Here is a 25,486-nt window from a genome sequence, read left to right as displayed (position 1 = left end):
TCCGTCTAAATTCTTTAGTTTATGTCGTAAATATAAATTTGTTGAAATATCTTAGATTTGATACTACCAAATTATTTTATATACACAAAATAAATGCACTTCTAAATATGCAAGCACATATATTCATATTACGATAATTAAATTAAAATTAAAATTTGAACAATTGTATATACTGAACATTTAACAATACGCCATTAACCCATTTTCATAAATCAAAATTTACTAGCCAATAACGAGTGCATTGTAATGAGTGATTATAATATTTGTAATTTTATTATTTTATAAAATAAATCGTATAAAACAATTATTTTATATTATTGAGATTTATTAAGTTTAGATATTTAGGAATCCACTAGATTGTTAAAAATATTAAAAACTACTCATAAGATAAAATACATGTCTGGTTGCCCGGTAGAGTAAAGTGGGAGTTTTGAATAATAGTGGTGTTGTGGGTGATTTTGCATTTTTTTAATAATGTTTTTTTCATAATTTATTAATTAGTTTGTTATATTATAATTTTAATTACTACAACTGATTTTGGAAATGTATGGTTTTCTACAAAAAGTTAGGAAAGAAGTTAATGGAGTTAGAATATAAGTTGAATAATATTTGTAGTAATATTAGATAAATAATTTATTTTATTTTTTTTAAATAAAATTTGTTTAAACTTTGTCTTGGACGGTTTTAAGCAATTTATAAAAGTACAGTATACATATGTTAACATATAAAAAAATTGCACCATGCTCGTGGAGTGGAAAAAAATTGCACCATGCTGGTGGAGTGGAAGACAACTGTGCAAACGTTACCCATTCTTATTCGATCCGGAGCTTGATAAATGGATATGGATTGTATAAAAAAATGTCTGATCCGCTAAAAATCCGATCTGATAAGGATCTGATCCATTAAGAAGCGGATATGGATTTTACGTGATCCGATATGTTAAAAACCCGATACGGCTTATACTATATATATATAATCACTACACCATAAAATGCCTACTATAACACTAAAAACACGTTGAATTAGGGGTTAAATATATTGCTCTTGCCCCATTTTTAAGCTAAGGTAACATTTTCTTAAAGATAGGTTTTTTCATATTGCCTTAGGGGTCTAAGGTAACATCTTTGGTGCCTAAGGAAACATCGTGTTTTAACTTGTTTATATGTTGCCTTAGCTTGCTAATGTAACAGAAAGAGAGATAGTTGTAACTTGTTTTTTATGTTATCTTAGAGTTCTAAAATGTTTTTAAATAAGTGGGAACCACATTAGGGCCCACAGTTATTACATGGAATATGAGTCCCATTTTTTTTGTTATTGTAACATTTTATAAAGCTAATGTAACATTTTGCTAATAAAAAAAATGAAAATTTGTTGTTAATATTTATGCAATCCCAAAAACAAATTCATTAACCCAACGATCCATCCAACAATACCATTTCATAAAACCGATGTACAATTAAATGTACTATATCTAATACATCCCAAACTTCTTAATCTATTAAATACAAACATTACAAGTCTAATTTACGAGAATCGCAATTAACTTAACTAATCCGGCAGGTATCTTTAGCTATCTCCTTGAAGATCAGTCTACCAAGGCTCTTTTCCACTAATTGATGTATATGAAGAGTAGTCATAATGCAGTCTCCTAGTACGCGCTTGTTGTTTAAGCTCCCACTGCAACTTTCAGCTTTGTGATGTCCTCATTAAATAAATCTATCAGATCTGATAACGATATAACTGACTGTTTTAATAAGAGTAAGAGAAAACGAAATATGATTAATAAAAATATCTGAATGTGCACTTTCAAGAGGCTAAAAATAATAATAAAATGTTGTCTGCAGAGTTGAAATGTCTACCGCAAGCATAGATGTTAAAGGATCAAATCCTGCACTGCCTGAAGCAAAGTTCACTCATGTTTGATTTTTTGTACAATCAAATTATGTCAGCAGCATGACTCAGCTCCAGCTCATTAATCTTATAGTTACAAACCAAATTTATAATGTCAGCAGATAGTAGGTATATGCAGTTATTATATATTCTGGTCATGGAGTATCACCAACTTGGTCAGGTAATTAAAATCTTCAAACTACTTCTAGATTCCACTATTTCAGATAACAATTCTTGTTTACTTAGAGATATATTTGTTATATATAAATGGCTGCAGAAATCAGAAAGTAAACAACTCAAGTTTAAGTATTTCAAAACTCCCTGAAAATCTATCTGCCGGATAGGGAGTATTTGTTGAAGACATATACAAAGTGAATTTTTATGCAATGAATAGATTTTTATAGTGTATATAAGTCTTGTGTAATTATGTTTGTAAACATAATCTGAAAATACAAGAGTATCGGGGGGGCTTACAGGAACATGAGAATCTCTAGCGCTACGCTTGGCATCAGTGGCGGAAAAGACGGTGTAAACAAGCACAGAGGTACCATGATATGGAAATATAAATTTTCACAGTGAAATGTATAGTTATGTTTAGTTGCATACCATGATATGTTGTTCCACCTGTTTTGATCACATATATGAGGCTTATTTGCTTTCCGCCTTTTGGAGAAATAAGATGTAACAGGTTTCTGATATATAACTAGGCGAATTCCAGTCTCGTAAAATGCCTTGGCCACTATTTTCCAGCAAATCAATTCTGTCAGAGCTACCATAGCTACAGGAAACAAGGAACACAATCATCTGACTAACACAAGACCTAAGCTTTTGACCATCAAAATACAAAATTAAGTAATGATGAAAAACTTAAAAGCTAAAACAAATTACATTTACACAGAGGGGGAAAGAACTAACACAAAAAAATACCTTAAAAGCAACACCCTGATTCAGTATAAAATATATAATATGATTATAGGGACAATATAAGCTTAATTGACAGGCACAATATAAAATATACAATTTGATTATTGGGAAATAAGTCAATAATCAAGTTGTCTATGTTTGTACTGTACTGAGGTTTTCGATATCACTAAAGATGGCTTTTCTAGGATGCAGCACATGACAGGTCACACAGATTTAATACAATTTATACTAGCTCAGAAATAAATAAAAAAACTAGAATAAACAACTCAAACTTTTTCATTTCTATTTTCATTTTGGACTCTAGTGCAGATTGAATTATGATCCGACTAATTATCCATTCACTATAACTCAAACTTTTGCATTTCTATTTTCATTTTGGAAACTTATATAGGGAGAAAGTATTATTCTTTATTTAATTTCTTTGCCAAATTTAATAAGAAATTTTTATTTTCTTCTGTGTATGCATGGAAAAAGCATATTGTTGTCACAAAACAGTTTAAGATTTACCTCTTTTATCATGCATACTAAACCTGTATTATAACAGAGTAAAACTTGCTCTAGTTGTTGTAACTAAAGTGGATAACTAAGGTGTATTTTTGCTAATAAACCTAAATTATACTAATCATTCTATTTTTGCTGTAAATAAACCTAATCAAACTTCCCCAGAAGCCTGCAATCTTTTGTCAGACTCCTTTCACCTTCAAAGACCTGTTACAAGATTGAATATTTAATCAGAAAATGCAACTAAATACAAGATGTATATGTTATAGATCAGTTGTAAAAGTTGTACCTGAATAGACACAACTGTCTGTTGATCCTGGTAAGTTGTAAAAGTTTGGGACTTCTTTATTGGAATGACGGTGTTCCTTGGAATCAACTTGGTCATCACCCCGCCAACGATTTCAATACCAAGGGTAAGGGGAGCCACATCCAAAAGCAGAATGTCTGTTTTTTTTAAGAAAAGGGCTTATTAGTAATAATCTTTTTGTATCTTGGCAACAAAGATAAATGATAAAATATCTTCTAGGAATGCATTCTGCAAAACAAGATGTGTACCTTTAGTTTCATCGCCGCCCTCTCCACTTAAGATGCCTCCTTGTACAGCAGCACCATATGCAACAGCCTCGTCTGGGTTCACTCCCTTGTTAGGCTCCTTTCCATCAAAGTAATCCTTCAGAAGCTGTTGAACTTTAGGAATTCTGGTACTCCTACCAACAAGTACAATTTCATCAATTTGACGTTTCTCCAATCCAGCATCCTCCATGGCCTTCTTAACCGGACCCATAGTCTTTCTAAATAGATCATTGCTCAACTCCTCGAAACGAGCTCTGGTAAGTGGTTCCGAGAAATCTGTACCATCAAAGAGTGATTCAATCTCTACACGGATCTGATGTTGGCTACTCAAAGCTCTCTTGGCCCTCTCAGCTTCTCTTCGCAGCTTCCCAAGAGCTCTGTTGTCCTTGCTGATATCTTTCTTCTACTTCTTCTTGATCAACTTAATGAAGTATTCCATGATTCTCTGATCAAAGTCCTCTCCTGCATATAAAATTAAAGCTTTAGACGGATTCCTCACAGTATAACTTGCAAATAAAAAGACAAATTACAATAATCAACAGCTTATAGTAATCAAATGGTACTAAAAAGAGACCATCAACAATTACTGAATTACACACCTGACTGGCAAAACAACGAGAATTTGGTCTTAAAAAAATCATTTTCCATCTATATAGTTATTACCCACTGCCAATATTAAATTAAATTACCCCCTCCCTCATTCAATGACAGAATTGGATGACAAACTATATAGTACACAAAGTAAAAACATATACATTTACTTAGTGGCAAGTAGAATTCTTACCTCCCAGATGGGTGTCTCCATTTGTTGCAAGAACCTCAAAAACACCATTGTCAATAGTTAAGATACTGACATCAAATATCCCACCACCAAGGTCAAAAACAAGAATGTTCTTTTCTCCACCTTTCTTGTCAAGTCCATAAGCGATAGCAGCTGCAGTAGGTTCATTCATAATTCTTGCAACATTAAGTCCAGCAATAACACCAGCATCTTTTGTAGCCTGTCTTTGGGCATCATTAAAGTAAGCTGCAAAATTCATATAAACAACCATTAAATCAAATACATTGCCATTATCATTGAGTATAAGTGAAAGATAAGACAATTTTATTACCTGGAACAGTGACCACGGCATCCTTAATTTTCTTCCCAAGGAATGCTTGAGCCGTATCCTTCATTTTCGTCAAGAGATCAAATGAAGTTAATTAATTGAACTCAAAATGAAGAATCAAACCCCCAATTTGACATTCAATTGACCCCTAATTTGATATTGAAATCAATTGAGCCCCAAGTTCAAATACAAATACCTAATTATTAACTAGAAATTTCAAGTTATAGCGAGTAGATAGAGAGATAGTAGCCAGAGATCGAGAGAGAATAATGAGATTGAGAGAGCACAAAGGGGAGAAGAGAGCGAAAGAATGAGAGCGAAAGAATGAGAGCGAAAGAATGAGAGAGAGAGAGTAATGTGACCGAGAGAGCTGAATTTTAACGGGCTGAAAATAGGCGGCCTTTTACCCAAAAAATTGGGCGCCGGGTTTGAATGTTTTCATAAATTTTACCTCCTTATCAAATTTCTAAGATTTCATAAATCTATTTTCAAATATTTATATATTTTATTTATTTTATTTTTTATATAAATATGTATATTCAAATATTTTATTTTTGTTATTTTACTTATATAACAATGCCCATATCAAGACGATAATAATTTATATGTTTTATTATTTTTAAAAATTCTATTTTAAAATTTTATTAGGTTTAAAATATTTATTTTAACTTTTTTTTGCTAATTAATTCCTCTTTTAACCTTTTTAAGTTTTAATATGTACAAAATTCGCATATCGTCACAGATTTTATTCATTCTATTTGTATATCACCCTCAATTCTTGAAAATGAATTTAAATTGATAATTAATCTTAAAAAAATCATATTTATATTTTGATACTCTAAGATAACACTTTGACCAGAATATTGCAAGCTGCAACACTTTCGACCTAATGCAACACCACAGTTTTGGCTAAGGTAACATAAAAAAGAAAATGTTAAATTAGCTCATAACTGCCCTATCTAAGGTAACATATTAGGTAACATTCTTTAGGGAGGGGGTTGCGATAGGCCATCTATGGCGTAGTGAATAAAATCTATTTTTTTCCCTAACATTCTCATCTTACAATTCAATGGATGTACTTATTCTTCCCTGCCTCCTATAAATACAATGCAGAAAAACTAAAAGTGAACATTTCATTAATCACTTGTACAGTTCAAAGTGTAAGTAATTGCTAACTCCTTTTTCAACCCTTACCTTGAGTCCCACACTTTATTTGATGTTAAGTATCACTATCAATTACTTTTATATACATTGTACTCGCTTCATTTTTTTGTCAACAACTGAGGTAACAATGAAAAGGATAAATCCAAAAGAAAATGGTGAGACGAAAATTTCATTAACACTAGATATGAAATGTACCAAGAATCAAGCAGAAGCGGCAGGAGGGCACGCTCTGGACGGGTGCCAGGAATTTTTTCGCAAGCATTGGGGAGGAATTTTTGTTTCCGTTCATTCCATCTTAGGCTAGTCACTGAACTACGAGAACCAGAACCACAACCGGAATACAGCCAAAACCACAACCCCAACCAGAAGGAGATGTGATTGCTAATAATAAAGTAGTAAGTCATCCACTGTTTCAATTTATGAACTAAAATATAGGGTTCAAACTATGGCTTGTAATTCTCATTTTTTTAAAAATATTCAATAAATTGATGGTTGTTTTTTTTGCAAAAGCCATGGTTCCACTTATGTATAATTCTACATGATTAACTTGTTTCTTTATTTTATGTGCTTTAACAGCTTAACTAATTGCTTTTTTTTGAATCAAACTAATTGCTTTATTATATAATGAAATGCTATTTTTTAAAAGACAAATTTAATTGGTAATGAGATTCACCATGAAGAGATCACAATGATGCACTACAATACTATACTATTTGAAATAGTATCTCTAACTACAAGAAAATAAGGTTAAATTTCTTTGTTTTTAAAAATTTTAATTAGTAAATTTTAATTATTAAGTATTTACTATTTTAATTAGTAAATTTCTTTGTTATAAAAAATTTCACTACAAGAAAATAAGGTTAAATACAACTGATTAAAATTCGATTGGGGTTAAATTCGACCGCACGCGGTCAAATCCTTTGGACACGGCTAAATTCGACGAGCCTCGGTCGAATTCAAACGGTCGTATTTTCAAACAATTTCAACTGAAAACGGTTGAAATTAATACGGTCGATATTAAAGAGGTCGAATTTAGCTCCCTAAATTCGAACGAATTTTTTTCGGTCGAATTTAGTCCTAATAAAAAGTAATTTATTTGGCACTCTTAAATTCAACCGTTTTCGGTCAAATTTTATATTTCAAAATGGCGGGAAATTTACTCACACTTTTAAAATTTTTGAAAAAAGTGAGGGAAATTTCCCGCCCTTTTCGAAGTTCGTATTTCTATGTAATTCGGTTGTAATTAGGATTTTTTAAAATTTTAATTTTAAATAAAAAAACATATTTAAATGTTAGTGAATATTTTGAAAGTATGAATATATGGGAGAGTATAAACGTTATCCAAATAAAAAAATTATTTCTTAAAAAAAATTGTGCGCTAAAAGAATTTTTAATTTTTTTTATTTGTTAAAATAATAAAATTGATGAAAGTTAATTGAACTAGTCAAACTAATGCTTGACTTTTAAAAAGACAAACCAAATAAAATTATTTTGGCATAAAACTTTGGTTATATATATTTATTAACATCCATATAGTTGTATCGATGAAAAATATTTAAAAAAAATTGAAACACCAATTCAGGACTAAAGCTGTACTAGTCAAACTGATGTCTGACTGTTAAAATGGCAAACCAAAAAAATTATTTTGGTCTGAAACTTTGGTGATATAACTAAAATATATATTTGTTCACATCCATATGGATGAATCGATGAAATATAATTTAAAAAAATTGAAACACCAATTCAGGACTAAACACTAATTAGCTATTTTAGTCAAACTCATGTTTGACTGTTAAAATGAGAAAGCAAATAAAATTATTTTTGGTCTGAAACTTTGGTTATATCACTAATATATATATATATATATATATCTATTGACATCCATATGGTTGGATTTGATAAATTTTTTAAAAAAAATTCAAAATTACAATTCAGAACTAAACACTGGTAGTTGTACTAGTCAAACTAATGTTTGACTTTTAAAATGGCAAACCAAAAAAAATTATTTTAATCTGAAACGTTGGTTATATCACTAATATATATCTATTGACATCCATACAGTTGGATCGATGCAAAATATTTAAAAAAAATGAAACACCAATTTATGAACGCTACTTAGTGTTTAGTCCGGATTTGTTGTTTCGATTATTTTAAAAATACTTTATATCTATCCAACTGTATGGATATCATAAAATATATATTTTATTGATATAACCTAAGTTATAGATAAAAATATTTTTATTTGGTTTGCTATTTTAACAGGCAAACATTAGTTTGACTAGTACTAGTAACTAGTGTTTAGTCCTGTATTAGTATCTCGACTTGTTTAAAATTTTTTCTAATTGGTCCAACCGTATGGATGTCAAAATAAATATATTTTAATGATATAACCAAATTTTCAGATCAAAATAATTTTATTTGGTTTTTATTTTAACAGTCAAGCATTAGTTTGGCCATTACCGCTACCAAGTGTTTAGTCTTGATTTGTTGTTTTGATTATTTTAAAAATACTTTATATTGATCCAACCGTATGGATGTCATAATATATACATTTTAAACTCGGCTCTGTTCGATAAAAACTTGGCTCGGCTAGGTTCGTGAACAGCCCTAGATATAAATATTATTAATTATTTAAATATATATTATTTTCACTAAAGTTAATTTAGTTAGAATGTTCCACTTACTGAAAATTATTATTAAAAAATAAAACTTAATTATTTTAACAATAAAGTGTAAATAAAGTTAATGGTAATAGAGGACATTCTTCGTAGCCCAAAACTTAAGTCCATAAAAACCTAAACTAAAAGCCCACGAATGAAAATGTATAAAAGAAACCCTACATTATGCTAATGCCTTATAAAACCAACAGAAAGTGATCCTGAAATGGTACTTTGAGTACTTGCAGCATCGTTGCAGTGATGGAAAACACACGAACGGAAATCTTCTGGTTGCTTTTCTCTCCCTGATCTCTACGATCCCAAGGCTTCTTTGGTGGCATCTGTCAGTCTCGAATAGTGTGACCCTTCTTTCCACAATTGAATCATGCTCTAGTAGCCTAATAGCAAGTGCTTCCTCCATGCATCTTTCCACAATGCTCACACTTAGATGCTTCCTTATTTCCAGTCTGGTTGAAAGACCTCTTTTGTTCATTTCCTTGATTTCCATTCTTTTGCTGAAAATTATGAGTATTATACCTGTGATCATTTGATTTGAATCCACCTGAAGACCCACCATTTTCCTGAAATCCATGTCGATGATCGGAAAATTCCTCTTCCCTTTTTTTTTCTGATTTTGCATGTCTTGTTTCTTGAGAAAGTCAGCCCGATGAAGCTCTTGATCTCTGGCACTATCAACAAAGGTATCCATTGATGTGTAGCGGTCAGGGATGATATGGTTGCAGATGGAATTCTTCAATGCCCACATAAAATTCATGATTTTATTCGCTTCTGACTGAGCCACAGATCTCGCATAACCAGTTAACCTCTGAAATCTGACTTGAAAGTCTGCCATCGACTCATCATCTATTTGAGTAATACTCTGATACTCCCTTACATATTCCTCACGTATGCTGGGTGGAAAGTACCTCTTGTAATATCCGGGAAATTTATGTGAATATTATATGTTAAATAAATAAATATTGTGTGTTTTATAAATTTAAAGTGATTACTACCATGATAATTGATGTTACAATTGTTATGTGTATTTCTGTGCGGGCCAGAAAATTTTTCGATTGATTAAAATGTGTTTAAACTGTAATTATATGAATCGATATGCAATTCGAACACGTATTTACTTGCATATTTATTAAGGTACTCGTTTTATTTCATTTTACACTTGTTTCAATGCATTTTATGTGTTATCGGGTTTTTCTGGTAATTTAGGGATTGTTCTGTTTTCCAAAAATCAACGGACCGGGACCCCACCGGGACGACAAACCCCACAAAATTCATGTTTTTATTTTTATAAAATTATTCGTATTTCAAATACCCATTATTTTTGTATTTTCGAATTATTCGCAATTTTTGGAAAATTTTGACATTAATTTTGTATTTTATCGTTTTTAAAATTATTCCCTGTAATTATTATTTTGGGGCCCTAATTAATATAATTAGGGGATAAAAACACCCTTAATTTTTTTTGGGGTTTTAATTTATGTATATATATAAATAGTAGATTTATTTTATTTTATTTTTATTTTATTCTTAGAAATTATTAAAAATAGCCTAAAAAAAATCAGAAATTATAAAATTGGGGGATTTAGGGTTTTAGGGTTTGTTCTTGAACAAAGTCGATCAATTGATATAGCTAGAGACATCCGTTTGTAGTGATTTTAATTGCAAATCGAAGCTTGATTCAAGGCCGTTCTTTAGGCACAAACATCTCGAACTGAGGTTCGGTATTTTACAAAAACGATGTTCTTCATTTTTAATAGAATTAGGTGTTTAATTTCTGTTAATTGTCAGTTGTTTTTGATGTTTGAATCAGATTCCTGAGATGATTTTGAACGTATTCGTATATAAAAACGCATCAAATGATTGCTAGAATTGGTAATACGAATTCGATTTAATAAGTCGAAGTTTTGATTGAATTTTCTGTTCTTATTGATGATGTTTTGATGATTGTGAATATACGACTGAGTTCCTCTGATTACCAGCTTCATTTCCGTATATAGAACGTTAGATTTTATTTAGGATTGTGTGATTTCGACTTTTCCGATGAAGTCGCCGGATAAAGCACGATTCTCGCCGGAATCAGAGCTCGGTTCGTTGTTTGTGATTGTTGATGTCAGGAATAGTTTGGGGTGATGATTTAGAACAAAAACGGGTCAAAACCCCGCTGGAATGGTGCTATTTTGGGGTTGAAGCAGGAGTGGCCGGAGGTTTGAACACCGGCCGGAGTTCGACCGGATTCTGGGAAATTCCCAGAAAAGGGCGGGTTTCCGGCGGCTGTTCTTAACGACCGGCCACCCGACCCGTTGGATTATTTTTAAAACCCGGATTTGATTCCCTGTAACCCTAACCCCTTTCCCCTAAATTGTTTTCCAGATTTTTCTTTTATTTTTAATTCAAAAATTCAATTTCATTTTTAAAAATCATTTCTTTTAATTACAAAAATCATTTAGGTATTATTTTAAATTTTAAAAATAATTTTCTGAATTATTTTAAATTCTTAAAATTATTTTCTTTTATTATTTTCAAAAATCTAATTTGACTTAATTATTTATAATTTATTTTAGTTAATTATTTATGAATTCAATTAATTGATTAAAAATCGTTTAAGCTTTTAAAAATTATATTTTGGTATTTAAAAATTTATTATTATTATTATTATTTGATTTAATTGATTTAATTCTTATTTTATTCATAATAATTAAATCGTTCGTCCGTTTAATACGAAACGAACACATATAGACTCAGAAAAATATTGCGCTTTCAATAAAAATAATTTTGAGTCCTAATTTCTTTTGTATTGCAATTTAATTTGATTTTTGTATCAGTTTAAGTCGGTATATGATCGGTAGATATTATTATTGACCTGATTTTCATTCTTAACGCGCTGAGATATATCTTTTAATGATCTGACTTATGTGTTACATGAAATATGTGATTACGTGTTATAAGAATACCATGATTATGTGCTATATGATATGCATGCTATCTGTTATAGTTTAAAATGCCATGCTTAGTTATAAACGATCGAGTAGATGTCAAGACGTGTAGCTACGTCGATTGAGTTTGGTTCTGTCAATTAAGATAGCCCTTTTGTTTATAGAATCAAGTAGCAAGGAGTGTGGTAAAGTGTTAGACGGAGATAGTAGCCATCAGCTATAAGCAGAATTATAGTAAGAGATTATCGAGCATACCAGGCATGTACCCTAACTTCACTTATCGTTCAAGTGACGTTATTTCGAATCATATTATGCAATTATTTATGTCATCACTTATCATTCAAGCAATATTGACTCTTAATTTATTCTTTCAATTTCTCTACTATTCTAAGTTCATAATAGTTAATATTTTTACATTTCGCTACAACTTACTCTATACAGTGAAGCTTTGAATTGAGATTAGTGAATAACTAATTATTCTGGTTATTTCGCCATTGGTTGTTGAGATAACTCCGGACCATGAGAAATGGGGAGTTATGTGGTTAAGGATGTCATTTGATTCGACTCCTTTGACGGAAAATTGTTTTTATGGGTTGGATGGTTGTGTGAGAGGCCGTGGCGGCGGTCCAACGTGAGCTATGTGTTATATATGATATAACACCTTGCTAGGCCGATATGTGCCTTGGGTACCTTTTGTTTAGTTGGATATGCTTCGGCATATCGGTGTTACTCCGCGGCTGATCACCGGCGGTAACACACCGTCGTTCGAGAATTCCAATCCCAAAATAAAATATATTGCAAATGTTGTTTATTATCAAATATATATCAGTTTTTGATACTGTTCAGATATTGTGGTTTGGTTTTGTTCATCAGATATATTGTTGTTGTTATTCCAAATCATAAGCTATTTACTGCTTGCTGAGCATTTCTTTCGCTCATACTTGTTTCATATCCTGATTCTTTTAGCTAGGCCAGGACAAGCTTAAGTTCCAGGTCTGACCAGAGTTTGTGTGCTGGTAGATAGTTTGGGGTTTTTCCAGGTAGATAGTTTGGGACGCTTAGCTAGTCTAGAGGTTTGTAATAAAATTTGAGTATGTTGTAAAACTAATTAGATTTATGGTTTATAAGATCATTTAGTTTGTATTAATGTCTGTTCCATACTATAACCTGCGATCGATCCTGTGTATTAATGTCTATTCCACTGTGATTATTTTATTTTGGTTTATTGGCTAGTGACCCCCAAATCTAGACCACGGGTTTGGAGGGCGACACACCTCTAGTTAAACTGAGTTTTGAATACATTCCAAGTAAGAGTATTTTCATAGCCAGGTGCATGCGAGGCTACCATTAAATCCACCAAGTATTAGCATCCCCCTCAAGACGATAAGTAGAAAATTGAGCCTTTTCCACCTCTGAACACTCCAAGACCCTGAAAATTTTCTCCATGTGATCTATCCAAGCTTCAACATCCGTGGGAGTCTTGGCATCCTTAAAATAATTGGGTCTTTACTTCATAAAATGATCAAACATAGTTTGACCATCTCGATCATGCCCGTTAGCAGTGGGATTCTGCTCATGTTGAACTTCCCGCAACATCTCCATAAAAGTACTCCTATCCATAACAATCTGTTGATTATCATTCCCCCCAGTATTTTGACTACTGCTACCTTTTGCCGTCCTGCACAAAATTTTATGAGTGCACAAACACATATATCATAAAATCATATCCAAAATCTTAAATCTACCCGTATGAAGTCAACCAAAAACTCACAGGTTAAATCCTAAAGGACAGTCTAAAGAAACTATAACCTAAGCTCTGATACCAACGTTGTAACACCCCACTTAAATAAGTAGAGGCTACACAAGCTAAGCCTTATTTATTAATGGAAGTAAAACCAAGCTAAACATAATTTATTAAGCTAACAAAAGTTCAAAAGATCCAAAATAAAGTTCTCTAACAAGATCCAAAATAATATGGAATAAAACATGTCCTTGACTTTATATTCAACTAGATAAACAAGCTAAAATCTGGGCAGCACTCATCACACCCCCGGTTTACCCCCGACTACCTGTGGAAAGAAATAAATACGAGTGAGCCAAATGCCCAGTACGAATATATCATTAAAAGATAAAGCAAAAGAATATATTTGATTTTAACAATTAGCCAAGAAGATAAGTAATATGACAGTAATTATTTAGAATCAAGGAACAAACTAATCCAAATAAAATCAAAGAAATGGCTGAGAACAAGTAAGGTGGGTACTAATAAGGGCATCTTATAAAACCTCTGCTCGCTAGTAAACACCAAGCAAAGCACAGTTCAAACAGTTTCTTCTCCGGTTATCCACAAAAAGGACAAAATGAAATGTATAAGACATTTCCCAAAAAAACAAAATGATCATGATCTTAATCATGTCTCATACCCCAGAGACATGCTCGTATACTCACAACACTGATACGAGTTAGTGCCGAGAGCACCAAAGACTACAAAAACTCCATGTGTCTCGTCTAACACAGATAAGTTTAAGAGCCCATAACAAATGATTACAAAGTGTTGCCAATAATATTGAAAATAAAAGTTGCATGTGACAAATCAAGTATAGTGATAGGCAACATAGATCAAAAGTGGTTAAGTAACAATAGGGATCAAAGATGGCTGAGTAAAACTTAACAAGTGTACATATACAAGATGTACAACTTAACAAAAAAAATATGATAAGATAAATATGATAAGACAATAAGTACAGAGGATAAAAATATATTTTAAATGGAGAGAAATGGAGGATACTCGTCCTTGGAATGAGTCTAAAATATTAAATCACTATCTAGCTCCAAATCAACCTCCAAACCAATCCATAATATCAACCTCCAAACTCTAAAACCCAAGAAGTAAGCTAACAAAATTATAATATTTTATACAGTTACCACAACTAATACAGATGATCACTATCTCATGCTATAGTATAAACATTTAACTAACAAATAATCTGAATAATATACAAGCTGGTTCATAAAATATAAAAGATATTTTATTAATTTATAAAAGTAATGTAGAAATCTTTAAGTATGTAACTTTATAAAAGTAGACAAACTTAAATTATACATTCATATAACATATTAAATTATAACAAAAATTTAAGAAAATGATAAAAATAAATATAGAATGCTCTTTGTTTATCATACTAACAAGATTATCAAATTTACTTCTGCACATTAATACTACAACATTACTTACAAATTTTATATTATTATGCCCAAGTATTAGATACTATAATTAAAAATATATTGGGTAAAAAAAATGAGACTAAGGTAACAAATATGTTATGAGGAAAAGATAATAACATAATATGATTGACAAATGTAAACAATTTATAATTTTAGATAAACAAACAATCAATTATTAATTACTTAACTTAATTAACATAATATTTTGACTACATATGTCCTATAAAATAAAATACTTTATATATCATTAGTCCCACAAATACATATTTGGTCAATTTTAATAAATCTTAATAAACTAAATCTTGTGAAAATATATTTTATTTTACAAATATTTTTACATATTAACAAACTAGCACAATATACCATGATAATTATTGTAAACAACTGACACACATAACTAGTAAATAATAATTAAGAAAACTAGCCACATTAATAATATTAAAATATACCATATCAGCCAATTAATAAAATGTATAAATCTGAGAATCATATAATTTCTTAAACCAACTTAATGACATAAAATTTAAAAACAAAAACAACAGGGAACATGACTAATTAGATTACTACTAATTAAACATCTTCTAGCCCGTACAAATAACAATTAATCAATTAAATCAATTAAACATGTATTAAACAATAACTTAACACAATATATAAACACATAAACAAATAATATAATAATTTGATAAAACTTACCTCAATTTAGAGCATGATATAAGTATGTAAAAAAATGTGTACAAATAATTATAAACCTGAAAATAAAAATGACTAATATTAGTATACAATATAAATAATAGTCATTAAATTATATGGAGATTAAATTTTTAACTAAACCTCCACAAGGTGTACAGTTCTTTAAAACTTTTGTTAAGACTTAACCTAGTTTCCTTGTGAATCTATTTCTCCTCTAAATCTTTGACAACCCAGTACTTAACCGTGACTCCAACCAGTTAGTTCTTTTGTGACATTGTCCGATTTGTACGCCAAAACTTTCTTTCCTATGCACCACCTCTTCTCTTGCTAGTAAGTTATATAATTCTACTATTAATAGTTTTCATTTCTGTTGGCTTTCAGTTGTGCTCTGAGATAAATTTTGTGTGATAGCACTAACAGGGTGACTCTATTTATAAAATAAGCAGCTCTAACAAATTATGAAACTGTTGTCCATAATTTTCTTTACATTTTCCACATCATCTCCCCATTAGTTGTTTAAAAATATCTTATCATGTACTTAGTAGTTTGACTTCAAATTTTAAACAACTAAAAGATAGTTACAAATTCAAATTTTAAACAACCAATTATCTAAATAAAACATTCTCCATAATTTTGAATTCTAAAAATAATGAATCATATATTTACTAAATTATTGCACCAACAATATAACAAATAAAATATGGGGTATTATATTCTTCCCTCCTTAAAATAGTTTCATCCTCAAAATTCTAGTGAAGTATCTGATTCGAAGAGGTACGGATATCTTGCGCGAACTGAATCCTTAGTTTCCCAAGTAGCTTCTCGAACATCATGATTTTTCCATAAAACTTTAACAAAAGGGATCGTGTTCTTACGCAACACTCTCTCCTCCCTCGCCAATATAGCTTCAGCTTCTTCTTCACAAGATAAATCTTCACAAAATGTATCCAAGGGATACTGAACAACATGATTAGGATGATATACATACTTCCTCAGAACCGATGCATGAAACACATTGTGCACCCATGACAATTGTGGAGGTAAAACGACTCTATATGCCATAGCTCCAACCCTCTCAAGAATCTCAAAATGTCCTATATACCTCGGACTTAGCTTACCCTTCTGACCGAATCGCTGAATGGCTCTCTGACGAGATACCTTAAGGAAGACCTTATCTCCTGCTTTAAATTCATATTCTCATCTACCCTTATCAGCATAATTCTTCTGTCTAGATCGAGCTTGTTCAAGTCTTTCTCGAGCAACTGCTACCTTATCTGTAGTGACTTGGACTAGATCGGGACTCTCTAAAAGCTTCTCTCCTACTCCATTCCAACAAATAGGTGTTCTGCACTTGCGCCCATAGAGTGACTTAAAAGGAGCCATACCAATGCTGCTCTGCGAACTGTTATTATAAGCAAATTCAACCAAAGGCAAACAATCATCCCAATTTCCATACCACTCTAATGTACATGCTCGCAACATGTCCTCCAAGGTTTGAATTGTCCTCTCTGACTGCCATCTGACTGTGGATGAAAAGTTGTGCTATAGTTTAACTTGGTGCCCCATGCCTTTTGAAATCCTTTCCAAAATCTTGAGTTGAATCTGGGATCTCTGTCGGACACGATCAAAACTGAAATCCCGTGTAATAGCGCTAAGCTCTCCAAGTTCATGTTCTCATGGATTTCCAAAAAGTGAGCAAATTTAGTGAGTCTATCTACAATCACCCATATCGTATCATGTTTCTTAACAGTCTTGGGAAGTCCTATGATAAAATCCATGCAAATATTCTCCCACTTCCAAGTAGGTAACTCCAATGGTTGTAATAATCCACTTGGCCTCTGGTGCTCAATCTTCACCAGTTGACAAGTCAAACACTTCGAAACAAAATCGGCAATATTTCGTTTTATGCCACTCGACCAAAAATGTTCCTTTAAATCTTGATACATCTTTGTCTCGCCTGGATGAATAGAAAATGGTGATCTATGAGCCTCTTCCATCAATTCCTCCCCGAGTTCCTTGTTAACATGCACACATAGACGATTATACATCCATAGAATGCCATGATCATCAAAATGAAATCCTGGTTGCTTTTCAGGATCAATATTCTGGAGAAAAGACCACAATTCTCCATCTCCATCTTGAGTTTCCTTAATCCTAGTGATAAGACTAGGCTCGACATACAAACTTGCTACCATACCAACTGTATCCCGATGATAAAACTCCAAACCAAATTTCTCAATCTCATGTTGAAGAGGAGGTTGTTGTGTCATCAACGCCGCTAAATTCCCAATATCCTTCCTGCTTAGAACATCTGCAACCTTATTAGCCTTTCCGGGATGATACTGAATGCTCACATCATAGTCTTTCAATAATTTAATCCATCGTCTTTGCCTCATATTAAGCTCTTTCTGCGTGAATATGTACTTCAAACTCTTGTGGTTAGTAAAGATCTCACACTTATTACCATACAAATAGTGTCTCCATATCTTCAATGCAAAAATGACGGCTACAAGCTCTAAGTCATATTTCGGATAATTTACCTCGTGAGGCTTTAATTGTCTTAAAGCGTAGGCAATCACATTTCCATGTTGCATCTATACACAGCCAAGTCCCTTCTTCGAAGCATCGCTATAAATCACATAGCCTCCCAATCCTGATCGTAGTGTCAATACTGGTGATGTCACAAGTCTCTTCTTCAATTCTTGAAAACTAGTCTCACACTCATCGGTCCATATGAACTTGTTGCTTTTTTGAGTCAACTGTGTCAATGGCATCGCAATTGTCGAAAAGCCTTCTACAAATCGGCGATAGTAGCCCACGAGTCCCAAGAAACTCCTCACTTCCGTTGCAGTGCTAGGTCTTGGCCAATTGGTAATAGCCTAAACCTTGGCTGGATCTACCTTGATTCCATCTGCTGATATAATATGTCCCAAAAATGCAACTTGATCAAGCCAAAATTCACAATTCTTATATTTTGCATACAATTTGTTATTTAGTAGTGTTTCTAACACAACTCGAAAATGGTCCTCCATTGACTTTGAATACACCAATATATCATCAATAAACACAATCAGAAACTTGTCCTGAAAATCCTTGAATACCCTATTCATTAGGTCGATGAAAACTACAGGTGCATTTGTCAATCCAAAAGACATAACAAGAAACTCGTCGTGTCTGCAACGAGTCTTGAATGCTGTCTTTGGAATATCACTTGCCTTCACTCTTAGTTGATAGTAACCTGACCGTAGATCAATCTTCGAAAAGTATTTTGCTCCTTGAAGCTGATCAAATAAGTCATCGATCTTCGGTATTGGATATCTATTCTTCACCGTGATTCGGTTCAACTCTCGATAATCAATATAGAGTCTCATCGAACCATCCTTCTTATTCACAAATAGAACTGGTACTCCCCAAGGAGAAACACTAGGTCTAATAAAACCCTTATCAAGTAACTCCTCCAGCTATTCTTTCAGCTCTTGTAGCTCTAACGAAGCCATTCTATAAGGTGCCTTGGAAATAGATTGTCCATCTGGTAACAAATCGATAGAAAATTCTATCTCTCTTTCGGGCGGAAGACCCTCTAAATCTTCGGGAAATACATCTGAAAACTCATGAACAACAAGAACATCTTCTAACTCTGGCTGCACCTTGGACGTGTCAATCACATGAGCCAAAAATCCTTCACATCCATGAGCAATCATCTTCTTAACCTTGATGGCCGAAATGAATTTTCCACAACCACTAGGCTTAGAACCCTGAAATACCACTATTACAGTTTTACACTTGTATAGTGCTTTTTTTAGCACTTGCATAGCGGTTTTGAGCGCTATGTAAGCCAGTGCTATACAAGTGCATTTTACTTGCGTATCACTTTTTTTAATGCTATGGAAGCATCTTACCTAAATAACACTTTTAAAAATGCTATGTAAGTATGCTATATAAGTACAGAGGAAGAAAATATATTTGAAATGGAGAGAAATGGAGGATACTCGTACGTGAAATGAGTCTAAAATATTAAATCACTCCCCTAAACTAATCTATAATATCAACACAAATATAACTTATAAACGCCACCCAAAAAGTAAGCTAACAAAATTATATTATTTTTATATAGTTACCAGACTTAATACAGATGATCACTATCTCATGCTATAGTATAAACATTTAACTAACAAATAATCTGAATAATATACAAGACGGTTCATAAAATATAAAAGATATTTTATTAATTTATAAAAGTAATATAGAAATCTATAAGTATATAACTTTATAAAAGTAGACAAACTTAAATTATACATTTATTTAACATATTAAATTATAACAACAATTTAAGAAAATGATAAAAATAAATATAACATGCTCTCTGTTTATCATACTGGCAAGATTATCAAATTTACTTCTACACATTAATACTACAACATTACTTACAAATTTTAAATTATTATGCCCAAGTATTAGATACTATAATTAATAACATATTGGTTAAAAAATTAATGAGACTAAAGTAACAAATATGTTATGAGGAATACATAATAACATAATATGATTAACAAATGTAAACAAATTATGATTTTAGATAAATAAACAATCAATTATTAATTACTTAACTTAATTTACATAATATATTGACTACATATGTCCTTTAAAATAAAATACTTTATATATCATTAGTCCCACAAATACATATTTTGTCAATTTTAATAAATCTTAATAAACTAAAACTTGTGAAAATAGATTTTATTTTATAAATATTTTTACATATTAATTACTAGCAGAATATAACATGATAATTATTGTAAACAACTCATACACATAACTAGCCAGACACTAACAATATTAAAATATATCATATCACCCAATTAATAAAATGTAAAAACCTGAGAATCATATAATTTCTTAAACCAAGTTAATGACATAAAAATTAAAAACAAAAACAACAGGGAACATGACTAATTAGATTACTACTAATTAAACATCTTGTAGGCAATACAAATAACAATTAATCAATTAAATCAATTAAACATGCATTAAACAATAACCTAACACAATATATAAACAGATAAACAAATAATATAATAATTTGATAAAACTTACCTGAATTTAAAGCCTCATATAAGTATGTAAAAAATTGTGTACAAATATTTATAAACCTGAAAATAAAAATGACTAATATTAGTATACAACATAAATAATAGTCATTAAATTATGTGGTGATTAAATTTTTAACTAAACCTCCACAAAGTGTAAACTTCTTTGAAACTTTTGGTAAGGCTTAACCTAGCTTCCTTGTGAATCTCTTTCTCCTCCTCTAAATCATTTGACAACCCATTACTTAACGTGATACTCCAACCAGTTAGTTCTTTTACTCTTCTCTTGCTAGTAAGTTATATAATTCTACTATTAATAGTTTTCATTTCTGTTGGGTTTGAGCTAGGGTGACTCTGTTTATATAATAAGCAGGTGTAACAAATTATGAAATCGTTGTCCATAATTTTCTCCACATTTTTTCACATCATCTCCCATTAGTTGTTTAAAAAAATCTTATCACCTACTTAGTAGTTTGACTTTAAATTTTAAACAACTAAAAGATAGCTTACGAATTCAAATTTTTAACAACCCATTATCTAAATAAAACATTCTCCATAATTTTGAATTCTAAAAATAATTAATCAAATATTTACTAAATTATTGCACCAACAATGTAACAAATAAAATATGGGGTATTATAGTGATGGTCAATTGTGAAGCTACTATTTTTTTTGGGGGAGATGCGTGCTGGATTGTCCGCAAAATTATTACCTTCATTTTTAATCTTCAGAATATTTATTTTCAGTTTGTTAAGCAATCCAAAATAAAACGACTAATTATTTAGCTCTATTTGTTTTTCAATCTGGTTGCATGGAGGTTTGTCCTCATTGAATGTCATTAATGAAATCTGCTTTAGATTTGACAAAAAAAATAAAGTTGGTAGGGGGCTAGTTATTGACCAAAATATTCGAGGTTTGATTTGTAGGGACATGAGAAATTTTTCCCGCACTCCAGGTTATAGAATCACCGGTGTGATCGTGCCGCTCAGTGAATGTGGTTTTGAGATCTTCAAATCCAAAACTAGGTATGATAAAAGATAAGTTTAACTATCTGAGAAATCTCATCACCTTCACACTATTGTTAATTAATTACACTGGGGTTCATGGTATCTTAGTTTGATTCACCACCAGATAAGTTATATAAAAAATGATTGAATTGGCAAACTCAAACCTTGGTATCAGATTATTCTCGAATTAAATAAAAAAAATTGGTGAATTTTTACATGGATGACTATATTTTTAAGCTTGAATTCACATAGTATTTTCAAGTTTGTACCGAGGGACGGAGCGAGTAATTTAAGTAAGCGGGGACAAAAATTAAGAACCAAAAATCTTGTCATATTATATTTTTATATTCATAATTCTTCTCTACCAGACTTCATATTTTAATAGTCTTGAATAATTTTCTTGTTATCAATGCTATCAAAAAAATTTCTCACAATACAAGTAACTAAATAATCATTTAAAAAATAATCCCTCAAGCGATTACATAGTCTAGTCTTCACCAAGTTCATAGCCGAAAATACTTATTCAACCGAGGCCGTTGCAACGGGAAAATCAAGGCCAATTTCAATAACAAATAAACTAGAGTATACAATGCATTCTTCCTTATTTCAACTAAAATTTTGGCAAGATCACCGATGCCTTTAACTTTTGCAAATCGATTGTCAGATCTCATGTCAAAAATATATGTTTTGTTTGAATTGATCTTGAAGTATAAAAATTTGAACCTTTGAAAACTTACATGAATATAATTGAGCAAGTTGAATCAATTTTAACTAATCAAATACCACAAAAGGGTCCACGGCATTTAAGCATGCTACACATAGAAGTAACTCTGAATTGAAAAAAGGCCCCAAATGTCATTATTTTGAGACAAATGGCTCTCATTGTCACTTCCTAAAAATATGGCCCCAAATGTCACTTCAAAATGGAATTTCGGGTGCAGTTACTTGTTTTAACTAAAACGTTAATTCCTGTTGCGTTATTCATTTTTTTTTTAATTTTTTAATAGTAAAAAACGTTACTTGAGACCATGTTTTGTGGAATGCATAATGGAGCTTCTACTTTCGTTTTTTTTTCCTTTTTTAATTTTCAAAGTTGAATAACGTAACTTAAAACCTTATTTTTAACAAAATATTACCTAAACGCTACATAGGTTAGCGTTTTTCTATCTTTTATTTTAAATTTTTTTCCCGGAATTGTTAGATAATGTTATGTTTTCAAGCTCAATTTTTTTTCTAAGAAGTGTTTACATTTTAAATTAATTTTTTAAAATTCAAGTGTGCGCCCTAATTTAACAATTTTTAATTTTTAGGGTTCATTACTCCTCTTTTGGGTTTTAGAAATATTAAGAAAGTAAATAAAATCAAGTCTAGTTTAACAATTTTTAACATTTTAGGGTTCACCAATCCCCTTTTGGGTTTTAGAAATATTAAAAAAATAAATTACTAAAACATACACCGATTTAGGGTTTAGGAGCCTAAACCCTAATTTAATCTAAAATTTAGGGCAATAGGAACCAAACTATAATTATTAATCGTTTTAAATATTTTAGGGTTAAATAATTCTGAATTTGGGTTTTAAAAATATTATACTATTTATAGATACAAATAAAATATCTCTTAGAATAACGTGTTAAGCTTGAAAACATAACACTATTTAGAATTTTTGGTATAAAAAAAGAAAGCAAACGTAAGTACAAATGACATTTCACTTCAAAAACCAAACATGAGAATCTGTTTTGCGTAATCTCAAGTAACGTTTTCAAAACATTTAAACATGAGATGAGATAGCGTTTTCAGTTTTAAAAATTTAAAAAATAATAAAAATGCAAAACGCATCTGCATTTTTGTAATTTTAGAAAAACATAAACCAAGATCCCATTTGGCAGTGACAATTGGGGCCATCTTCTTAGAAAGTGACATTGAAGGCCATTATATCTCAAATTGTGACATTTTGGGCCAACACCCCTCGGAATTTGTCTCCGTAAAGCGAATGTTTAGCTCTTAAAGTTGCATATCAACAATGGTATAAAAGTACTCAACTTGATAATGATGCAAGTTTGATATATTTTGAGAATTTCTTCTTGACATTCTGACATCCATAAACATGTCAACATATTTGGGACATTAATATTATTTTTTTCACAAAAAGAAGATTATGTAACAAGCAAAGATTCCCATCCATTGTCTCTCATTTCTTGGAATTGTTGTTTAGAAATGTTAACCAAACATATTGCATTAATGATAATTTGATCTTTTCTTTGTAATGCTTGTGACAAATTATCCGTTATTGTCAATAATCTCTTCATCAAATGTAAGTTGAAAACAAACTCAAATGATTGTATCAAAGCAAGTAAGGCACAAGCTTTACCTTTTTATTCCGGATAGCCCCGTCGACGACAATAACATCAAGCACATTAATGACGGAAAAAAACATAGTGATTAAACTTATTAGTGAAGCATAATGGGAACTCCATCGTGTATCACCGAGTCGTTGAAGAGAAGTTTCTTGATGGAAACCCGTACCACTTTGAATGTCTCCATTTTGTTTTGCTTCAATTACTATATTATATTATGACTCACTATAACACCACCTTTTTAATAATATAAGAAGATATTACTTAAAATCTATAAACCTGCAAACAGAGTACTAATATATTTCTAAACATAATTTAAACAGTCTAAAATCTCCAAAATAATATCAAATCTCCAAACTGTCTAAATCAATAATATAAATGTAGAAATCTCTAATTAAATAATCAAGTCTAGATAATGATAAAGTCTGAAATCCTAATCGATAAATGGGGTAGTTCTCCACACAATGTCCCAGATCCCCCTAAGCACTTGGCAGAAATATAATACGACATGAGCCAAACGCCCAGTACAGATTTGGAATACAATTTATAAAACAAAAATCAGTAATGAAGATTTCACAATTTATAATTAAACAATAATTTTAAAAGTAAGAATGGCTGAAATAACGAGGGGTTATGATATTTCACACATCATAAGTTACCTAATGTGTGCAACAGAATGGATAATGTGTACGGCATATACAACGTCACAATAAATCAAATCACAAATCAAACTCTGGGTGCACCCACTTATCTTGAAACAAATATCAAATACACAAAAGCTCCTCCCAAGAGCTAACATAAGGATACGCCGTGACCAATCACACTGTCACGGAGGTGTCATGTCACTGGTGCCGCAATGACATGGTTGTAGAACCCCTACAGCTTGTTTACTAGGTATACCCTATATTTCTCTAAGGGTCAAATAAAAATATTCTCACAAAATTTTAAATCACTTGAAACAAATAATTTAGATTTTCAAACCAAAGGGTGTCATAGATAATTTTTGAAAACCGCATAAACTGATATTTAAAATTTCCAAATCAATTTTAAAATAATTTTCGGAAGTTAGAAAAAGTCAAATCAGATATTGAATGAGCAGGATACAGAAGAACTGAACAAATCAAATATTTCTAAATGTTAAGAGGAGTAACGCTGAATAAAAAGTGGACATAATCCGTACCTCGAATATCGCAACTAAAATACTAACAAAATCCACAACGAAATCGCTAAATTCCCAGCCCACGATCTAAATACAAAATAATAATTTATAGTTAATATACATTATATTCATATGTAATTATTTATTAATTATTACTACTTATAGTAATTAATCATGTTACTAGCCTCGGTG

At 31.2% G+C, this 25,486-nt stretch overlaps 1 pseudogene; it reads right to left on the bottom strand.

Moving 5' to 3' along the window:
- Positions 1-2,805: 2,805 nt before the first annotated feature.
- LOC141670789 (luminal-binding protein 5-like) lies at positions 2,806-5,275 on the bottom strand (annotated as a pseudogene).
- Between the last annotated feature and the right edge of the window lie 20,211 nt (positions 5,276-25,486).

This window comes from Apium graveolens, chromosome 7 (genome assembly GCF_009905375.1).
Source record: "Apium graveolens cultivar Ventura chromosome 7, ASM990537v1, whole genome shotgun sequence".
Classification (NCBI taxonomy): Eukaryota; Viridiplantae; Streptophyta; class Magnoliopsida; order Apiales; family Apiaceae; genus Apium; species Apium graveolens.
This window is presented reverse-complemented; position numbering and strand designations above follow the sequence as displayed.